The sequence below is a fragment of the Corvus kubaryi genome, unplaced genomic scaffold (genome assembly GCF_017639235.1).
Source record: "Corvus kubaryi isolate FWS band 111438036 unplaced genomic scaffold, C.kubaryi_AGA036_p1.0 37334, whole genome shotgun sequence".
In the NCBI taxonomy this organism is placed as follows: domain Eukaryota; kingdom Metazoa; phylum Chordata; class Aves; order Passeriformes; family Corvidae; genus Corvus; species Corvus kubaryi.
This window is the reverse complement of record NW_024581108.1, coordinates 10,759,406-10,768,259: the sequence shown is the minus strand read 5'-3', so window position 1 is coordinate 10,768,259 and position 8,854 is coordinate 10,759,406. Positions and strand designations below refer to the sequence as shown.

The 8,854-nt window shown below is 44.0% G+C and overlaps 1 long non-coding RNA gene across 1 annotated transcript; it reads left to right on the top strand.

The window, feature by feature from the left end:
* The first annotated feature begins 291 nt into the window (after positions 1 to 291).
* Positions 292 to 2,070, top strand: LOC121665687. Its single transcript, XR_006016456.1, has 2 exons — positions 292 to 1,219; positions 1,617 to 2,070. It is a non-coding gene; the product is annotated as an uncharacterized LOC121665687 (long non-coding RNA).
* The last annotated feature ends 6,784 nt before the right edge of the window (positions 2,071 to 8,854 follow it).

Sequence of the window (8,854 nt, the reverse complement as noted above, 5' to 3'; positions counted from 1 at the left end):
TACATTTTTAATGAAAGTATGAGAAAGAAAATTGAATGCAACTGCAGAGTGAAGCAGGTGTTGGAAAGCTCTAGCATTTCTTAGCAGTATCCATAAACAAATCAATATTAATTTATTTGGACTTTTTTTGTACCACCAATCTGATCTTAAATTGTGTCTATTTATCTTTGACTTCTTTATAAAATTAAATATTTTTATGTTGTGTGGGTTTGTGGAAAAAATTAGTGTTTTTCTTCTTGTAGAATCATGGTATTAGTAATAGTGAAAGAGGGTATGACAATGGAAGTCTTTTCTGACAGATTCCAGAGGTACCTTCTTTGTATTTGAATTAAGGTAAAGATACTTTGGTATAACAGACCTTCTTGTCTTATTTTTTCCATGTTCTTTAGAAAAAAGAAAGCAAGTTTCTGTTAAGATCTAGCAGAGACAATTTTTTTCTTATGGGTTCCTCAAGTTACCAGAAAGTGATTCTGTGAAATTTTTTCTGCAGGGGCTACAGATAGTAAAGAACTGATGTGTACACTTCTGGAGGGATATGGGGAATAATTTGTTCAGATAAATCACTGACCAACCTCAAAATACACATTCAGAAAGAAGACTGAAGGGAATGAGGAAAAGATCCAGATTGAAAGTGTGCTGTAAGACAAATAATTTGCCTTTGGTCTTTCGATCTAACAGCTTCCCTGAGGATCCGAGTCTGCAAGGTGCACAGCAGATGATTTTTTGTAAGAGCAAGTTAAATGGGAAAGAGCTTATACTGGTTGATCCCAAAGTGGGTGTTTCAAAATGATGCAGAGATAAACCCTGTAACCAAAAGTGTTTAACTGATCCGGTTAGTCTGGGTAGCCCCAAAGGGGGGAGCAACATCACACACAAACCAGGCTGCAGTTCTGAGGGAGCAGCAACTTCTGGTGAAAAATTAGCTGGGGACTATAATCAGCAACAGGAGAAAATTTGAAGGGAGTAACCCTCTTGAGCTGTCCCAGTTGAAATCATGGCTGCATGTGTGAGGCCTAACAAGTAAAGGAGCAGTGGTGACATAAAACAACACAGTAAGGAATTCCCTACTGGAGGACTTCTCATTTCTAGCAAGCATGAAGTTGTCCCCAGACAAGTGCTGAATTCAAGAAAATCAAGACTTTACAAGAGTGCTGAGGAAACAGAAGCTGGCATTAATGAAATATTTACTTGGTGTATAATTCTTTCACCCCTGTGCAAGGTGAGTGCAATGTAAAAAATAAGATAGCATAAGTGAAAGAGACCTAGGACAGTTGAGAGAAACCAGGATCTGCATAAGAATACACTGAACTGTATTTCCTGTGTTTTCTGCAGAAAATTATGTGATGTAGTGTTTCAAGTGCTATATTCTTAATTGCTTATTTTTATTACTTGTACTTGCAATACTAGAATTGTACAGTGGAGTCAAGGCATTTGTGAACAATAGGAGTGAATGGTATTTGAATCCCAAAGCACTAATTTTTTTTTAATCATTATTTGTTAGTAGCATTCTAGCAGACACACAGCAATTATTAGTAATGCACTATTAAGTGTCAAATGTGAGTTGATAATGCCTGTAGGGCTACTAGAGCCAACAAACATTTATTTTGTGTTCAAAGGTCTTGGAAGACAAATACTCATCTTATGCCGTCTACTTGGAGTCCACCTTAGAAGTTCCTTGGAAAGTCTCAGACAGAGACTTTACAATTAATCAACAAGATGCAAGGATCACCAGGAGGCAAGAATGCAATACCATCAACATGACACAGAGAATCCCATTCTTCAGCATTAAAAAACAAGGCATGACTGGAAAACATCCTGCTTAGGAAAACATTGCTAATGCCACCTTATGCTGTTGGGTTTGCTTTTTTGTTTCCTTTCCCTATTGTTGTTGCTCAGGGTGCCTCCTTAATCCTGACATTCTGGTTTCTTTATTCAAGCCTTTTATTTCCTCTCCAGACTCTTTGAAAACACTTTTTTTCAGGTGAAATATTTCTCATATGATATTTTCTAACTGGAACTTCTGTGTGCTTAGCACAGGCTTTGTTTTGAACACAGATCAAGAACCACCTAGCTGTTTCGTGTTTTATATGGTGGCTCATTCCAATTAACCTCAGTATGGCTTTCAGCACTCTTACCTGTTCTACCTTTCAACACTGAGTACCACCTTGATCCAATCTTTTGACTTTTCTTCTGTGGAACAGAAAAAGTCTCTGTCTCTCTGTCTGCCTTTTCAAAGTAAATTTCACTGACATGGAATATTGTTTTAGAATTATATCTGTATTTTCTAGTACCCTTCTTCCATCTTCAGCTTATTCATTTTCTTCCTGTGTTTTGAAGTCCACCAAAAGCCTTCATTCAGCAGAGTATGTGAACAGAATCTTTGTTCAGTAAAATGCTTAATTATGTTTTTCAGTGGTGTTTTTACAAATTAGTAAGGAGCACGTGTAGTACTGCACTGGGACCAGTTACTGTCCTCCTGAGGGGCAAGAATTAAGCACAGTCTTACTCATGTATCTCTGCAGTTCTCTCTCCCCTTCCTCTTAACATTCACCCTCAGCTGAGGACAATGTTCCAACCACTGAATGACTTGAAGGCAAAAGCTGTGTCTGAATATGGTAGTTACCATCAAGCCCCCTGTAAAATGTCATACTCTGGTTATTGCTAGCAGTTTGGAACAGATGGCCAGGTAGGAAGTGTAGCACTCAATTAAAATTCACTGTAGCATCATCCTAGTTTTCATTAGAGTCATAAGAGGTGCGGGCAATTCTTCTTAAAAAAAACCTGTTCTTTTTACTTTCTGTGGGGCCGTATATATTTACACTCTATTGAGAAAATAATGGCTGCTGATCTGGGTAAAAGGTGCTTTGAAATATTGTTCTAATTTCATCTGACATAAAGCTGTCAGGGTTTTGGAGTGCATATGGAAGGTCAGACCCTGGGACTCCCAACTTTCACATTATCTATGACTCTGAGATACTCCTGTCTTGAGAAGAAAGTATATTGATATTTCTGTCCAGTTGATACTGGATTAAACTTTATGAGTATCCTATTCATCTAATGAATTAGTATGAGCTTTGCTAGTTTCGTACTGTCCCGCGCAGTCTGGGAGGGGCAGGGGTCTTGCGGAGCGAGAGGCGCAGGGTGTGTGCAGGTCCCTCCATGCAGGCAGAGCTGTGACTGCGTACAGATCCGGCAGAGGGAAGTGTTGTTCTAAAATACCCGACCCTGCAGGGAGCCTTTATTGGTCACTGCGAGCCACGTTATTGCACCAGGAAATCAATGATCTAGAGCGTATGGAACATGTGATTTATAAATTCTCAGTAGAAGACAAAGAAGCTTTAGCAAATTCCAGAAAGAGCAAGTGAGATGATAATCAGGATGTGCCAGGGAATGAAATTAAATTATATTAATAACTATGAGTCTTACATGGTTTTTATTCTCTTTAGGAGAATAAATGGTAGTATGGAGTTTTAGGAGTTAAAGAGTTGTGACCTGCTTGTTCATGCTTCACCTAACTATGAAGCTGTAGCCTTTCATATCAAAAGACAGGATCTTGAGAATCAGATAGTCAGAAATGCATTTGGTGATCACAAGGCAAGTTGTCATAGGGTGCTCTATCACAGAACTGGCTCAGCTTCAGATACTGCTGCCAGTGTGATTGCCGATCAACATGCTGCTGCTTCTGCAACTCCAAGCACTGTTGGAGGGTTAAAAGACAAGTGTAATATCATTTCTGTAATATTAAAGAGAATTTTCAATAGAAAATATTTCAAAGTGAAATGTTGACTGTATTACCCTTTTAAATATACAGCACTTTGCTATATAGCTTTCCCTTTCTTACTTCATGAGATTTCCCAAAACTGTACCAGTGAAGGGGTTGAAGCAGATGCTCTGGATACCAAATAGTCACACTGAGCATAACATTTGAAATCATTATTTTTATGTGCATATTCAAAGTTGTGTTTGTGACATCTAAATACCAAGTTAAAAAAGATCAGGGGATGGCATGATGTGTGAAAGGAAGCTCAACTTTCACAGTATTGTCAAGCTGTTGTTTTTCAGTATCTTAAAAATGGCTGTCACAAACAACTAGAGTGTTGGAGCTTGAAGAACATTTTCCAGATAATGTTGCTTGGAAAAGACTGAAAGAAATTCATCCTGAAATAACTGTCACTAAGCTAACCTTAAAGATGAACTTGATCTGCTAAGTATACAGTCAGGAGCTGCACTGCTAAAACAGTGCTGGTTTTGAGTAAGAGCTTAACAAAATATTTCATTTGCTCAGATACGATTGCTCAGAGATTGGTGCAGTGTGACTGCTGGGTTGAGTCCTCCCCTTGTGCTTCCCCAGGAGCTACTCAGTATCAGAATAAAGAATTAAACCTAGATAATTGTGTTGCAATCTTCTGCTCAAGCAATTATGAACTGTATGAACATCAACCTCTGTGTTCTGACTTAATTCAATACTTTGATTTTTAGCACAAATAGTTCTTGGTTTTATAATTTAGTCAAACATTAATTTGTCTTCCTAGCATATTGCTGACCAAAAGAAAATGTGTCAGGTCCTGGAGACAGACTTTCATTTTTGAGTTAGTAGAAAGCAAGATTATGAGATGTACTTTTATTTATTTTGCTCACGGACAGGGGAAATAGTCCCAAGTAAAACAGATTAAATAATTCCTCAGGGAAACCCTAATAGAGCAGAAAATTTGTCTTGATGATACAGCCAGCTAAGGAGGCGGCAGGTCACGAGACAAAAGGGAATTCATCTCCTGGGAAGAGACTGGCCTGCTCTCTGCTGTTTACCAAACCTCACCAACGACTCTTGGAGCAGAAATTGCAGACAATGCCACAATGTTGACATCTTTGTGCTGTCAATAGCTGCTTCTCTGAGGTTAGATTACTATCAACATACATCACCCTAAGTGGAAACTATCAGCCTAAAGCAAATTTTCTGCTAGGCTACCACCATGACTGCAAACTAGAAGAACAAATGGTGTTTGTTTTTTTTTTTCAACACACGTTTGCATTGGTATTTCTACATGTTTGGATTAAAAAGTGAGGTTCCCTTTTGCTTTAATTACCTTCACTTTTGGCTCCAGTGCAATGCTTGTGCTTCCTCAAAAGTATGATATATTTTAATGTCTCTTTTAAATTGAAACTAATACTAGTAGCTAAATGTGTACTGAATACACATTTGAAAATTGTGAATACAATTTGAAAATTGTTAACTTTTGCAAAATTTAGTGACTGTGCTGTTTAAAATGAAGGTGGTTTTGTACAGCTGTGAAGAAAAGGATTTTTGTGTTTTATGGAGGAAAAGCAATATTTTGAAAATAGTCCCTTTTCCTGCAAAATTGGTGACTGGACAAAGAATAAACATTACCATAACAGTGCGAGTGTAAGGAGTGCAATTATACCGTAAATAGAGTTTATACTAGATCCTTGCAATGGAGTTACTAATAATGAAAATATGTCAGGACAATTACTTGAATAGGTTGAGCTGTTTGCACGACTAAGAGGAGGGAGACAGAGCCCATTTGTCCCAGTTCTTTGCAGAAGTCTAGGTAGGAATCAAAATTTTCCTTCAGGCTTTCATGCCTTTACCCAGCAGAACCGGCCTCTTCAGACATCTGGAGGAGGGAGTTGCGCTGTCCACTGGATAAAGAGGGGGTGAAGTAGGAAAGTCAAATGAATCAATGATTAAGTTTTTTTAAAACACTGTTTTTATTTGTGAACTTTATTATATCTGTATCAGGTTTTCAGTGGAATTGAAGAGCCATAGAAGAGTTTTGCCGCACAGAATTTTGCCTGTTTCTGTCAGAAAGGGTGGTGGGCTTTGGGTGTCCCTGGCCCCGGAAGGAGACCCCCGTTGCTGCAGGACATTCTCAGCGGCTGTGCCGAGTCTGGGGCGCAGCGGGGCGGGAGCTCATCCCGAATGCACCCGCGCGGTACCGCTCCGCAGCATCCCCAGCCCCGCTCCTTCCGCTCGGACCCAGCGGGCGTTGGGGCCACTCCGGGACCCGCACCCCGTCCCACCGAAACCTGCGGTGGGGTTTAAGTTGCCTTTCACAAGTGTCACCTTCTCTATTTTTATTTTCTAGCAGCCAGCATTAATGGCTTTCTCACTTCCTCCACCTCCTCCAACGGCTCGGGTTATTTAAACGCCGGCACCCGGGGGGGGGGGGGGGGAGGTTGCTGCCTGCGAGCCGGCACGGCCGCGGCGCCGTACCGAGGAGCTCTGAGGTGGACGGGCACGGCTGCGGTGCCGGGAGCTGTCCGCAGGGCCGGTGGGGCGGCTCCGCAGGTGAGCAGAGGGGCTGGGCCGGAGCCGGGCGCGGCGCTTTTGTCCGCCGCAGCTCCCCCGCCCCCGGCCCGTCAGCGGCGCCGCCTGCCTCGCCCCATTGGCTGCGCGGGCGGTAACGTGACACCGGCGGCCAGCGGGGCCCGCCCCAGACGCGCCGGTTGGAGCCGGTGCCTCGCGCTGCGCCGCCAGCTGCCGCGCGGACGGAGCGCGCGGACCCAGCGCCGCTGCGCGGGCGGGCCGGGGGTGGCGGCGGCGGCAGGTAAGGGAGGGGCGGCTGCCGCTGACAGGTGCCCCGCGGCCCCGGCGTGCGAGGGAGGGACGGGTGGAAGGAGGGGGAGCAGCACGGAGCGGGGCTTTCCGAGGGCAGCTCTCGCCGTCCCCGCTTTTCCCGGGCTTGCCCCTCCGCCAGCGGAGCGGGAGGGCGCTGCCGTCTCGCGGGGTGCCCGGCGCCGCTCGTCCGGTGGCCCGGTGAGCCTGCGCGGCGGCCGCCCCTTCCCTCGGCGGCGCCCGGCAGCGGGGCCGCTCACCTGCCGTAGCCCCGCGGGCCGGCCGAGGCGGAGAGGAACTGGGCGCGGGGCGCCGAGCGGGTCTGTGGCCGCCCCGGGGCCCGCGGGCGGGGCTCGGCGAAAACCGCTCTGTGCTTTGCGTAACCGATATCTGCGCGTGTCCTCGGGTGACCCGGGCGCTACAGGTCGCCTGGGGCCGCTTTCCCCCGCCCCGGGCTCCTCCGTCCGGGCGGCAGCTGTCACCCTTCGGCCCCGGGCGTGGAGGCGGCACCTGCCCTCGAGAAAGTGGCAGGCGGGAGCCAAGTCCCAGCCTCCCCGCAAGGGAGAGAAGAGTTAACTCAGTGTTGAGGCCTGACAGTTCTGCGCATCGAACAAGAACCGTCCTATTTGTTGTTGTCTTCCTTTCCTCTGTCTGGCCAATGCACTTCTCGTCTCAGCAACTCTGATCTTGTAGCAGCCCCTTGCGTGGCAGCCTCTCTTTGCGCCCTGGCTGAGTTGCGCGAGTGGCGTCAGGCTGACTTTGTGCCCGTCTGCTCAGGGGTGAAACTCAGGCAGCTTTCCTGGCTTCGGGTCCCTGGTGAATGCTGCAGTTGACCAGTTATGTAGGAGTGATTAAAGTGGACTTCCCTAAAGCTTAATTTTATATTAAGAATGTTATTAATTATGCTGATAAGGTAAACTGTGTTTGATTTGGCCTCTAGTGTGGTCATTTAAAACTATACCTGTGAGGTAGTCCTAGAACAAGCTAAAAGCTATGTGATCACTTCTGGTTTCAAGTATTTAAGCTATAAGCTCTGCTGACTCACAGCTTTCTTTCTTTGTTTGTTGAAAGGATAAGGTAAGGCATCAGTTATTTCAGGTGTCTTGGAATTTTTCCTTACATACCTTCCTCGCAGGGGGGGCAATGAATTAGGCCTTATTGATCTGTATTGTTTAACTTAAACTTTCAAGAGAGCAGTGAAGGAAAAACCCATGAGTATTAAGTAGTGAAATATTACAGTACTTGTAGAATTTATTAAGTATTGTCTATCTATATTGTATGTGTTTTCTTTACTCTGTGTAGCTCAGCTGACAGTGTGGGGAATAGGAGAGTTATCCTAAGGAGCTTTTCTTCAGTATATGTGGCCCTGAGCAGGGCAAAGGACATGAAATGAAATGAGAGCAGAAAGGAGAATGATTATGGCAGAGAACCAGTAGTTAGTATATAATACAGGGGGGTTTTTTTAAGGGTTTCCTTGAGTGTTTAAAGCATTCTGTTGTAGTCAGATAACAAAATGTTTATCGGAGTTTTACATTAGCACATATTATTACATTCTACTGAATTTTACATTGATGTAATGCAATTGACTTTCGACTTCAGTAGGATTCATGTAACTTTTAGGAATTTGCTTGCTCCCTTACACTTTTGAGAGAAGGGAGTTGCTGGTCTGACTTGTATTTGTCCCCTCTTTCAGGGAAACAGGATTTTCATGGGGAGAAAATTGCCTTTTGTTTATTGCAAGTTACCAATACAGCTGTTGTTTGAAGTTAATGAAAGCATGTTGAATAATTTTTAGAGAGGGACCAACAGTGCTAAAGAAACATCCATCAATATTTCAGCATTGTAAAATGAACCTTGTAGAGCAGTATGTCACTGTCAAACAAGTATTTTTCTAAGGGATTTCTGAAGGGGGGTGAAGAGGGAGGGAAATCTTGTCTTGCTTTAGCTGCTGCTGTGCCTGCTCTGCCTGATGCGCTACAGGTAGCAAAAGAGACTGTGGCACCAGTAATACTGCTTCAGCTTACAATACCTACTGCTAAAGCCATAAAGCTTTACTCAGCTAGGATTAGGAATGGATGTTTCATGTGACTAAGGGGATAAGGTGTGGTTTATATGGGTCTCAGTGCTGCCTATCTAAACGTTTCACACTGCTCTCTGTATTCTAAGCGCTAACCTGTGGGCTGTATTTATCCTTAGGCATCCTTATAACAGCTGTTCAACTGTTGTCTTGTAAATGGTGTTATTCTGCCAGTTGCTCTTGCAGTTACTCTTTTTAAAGAT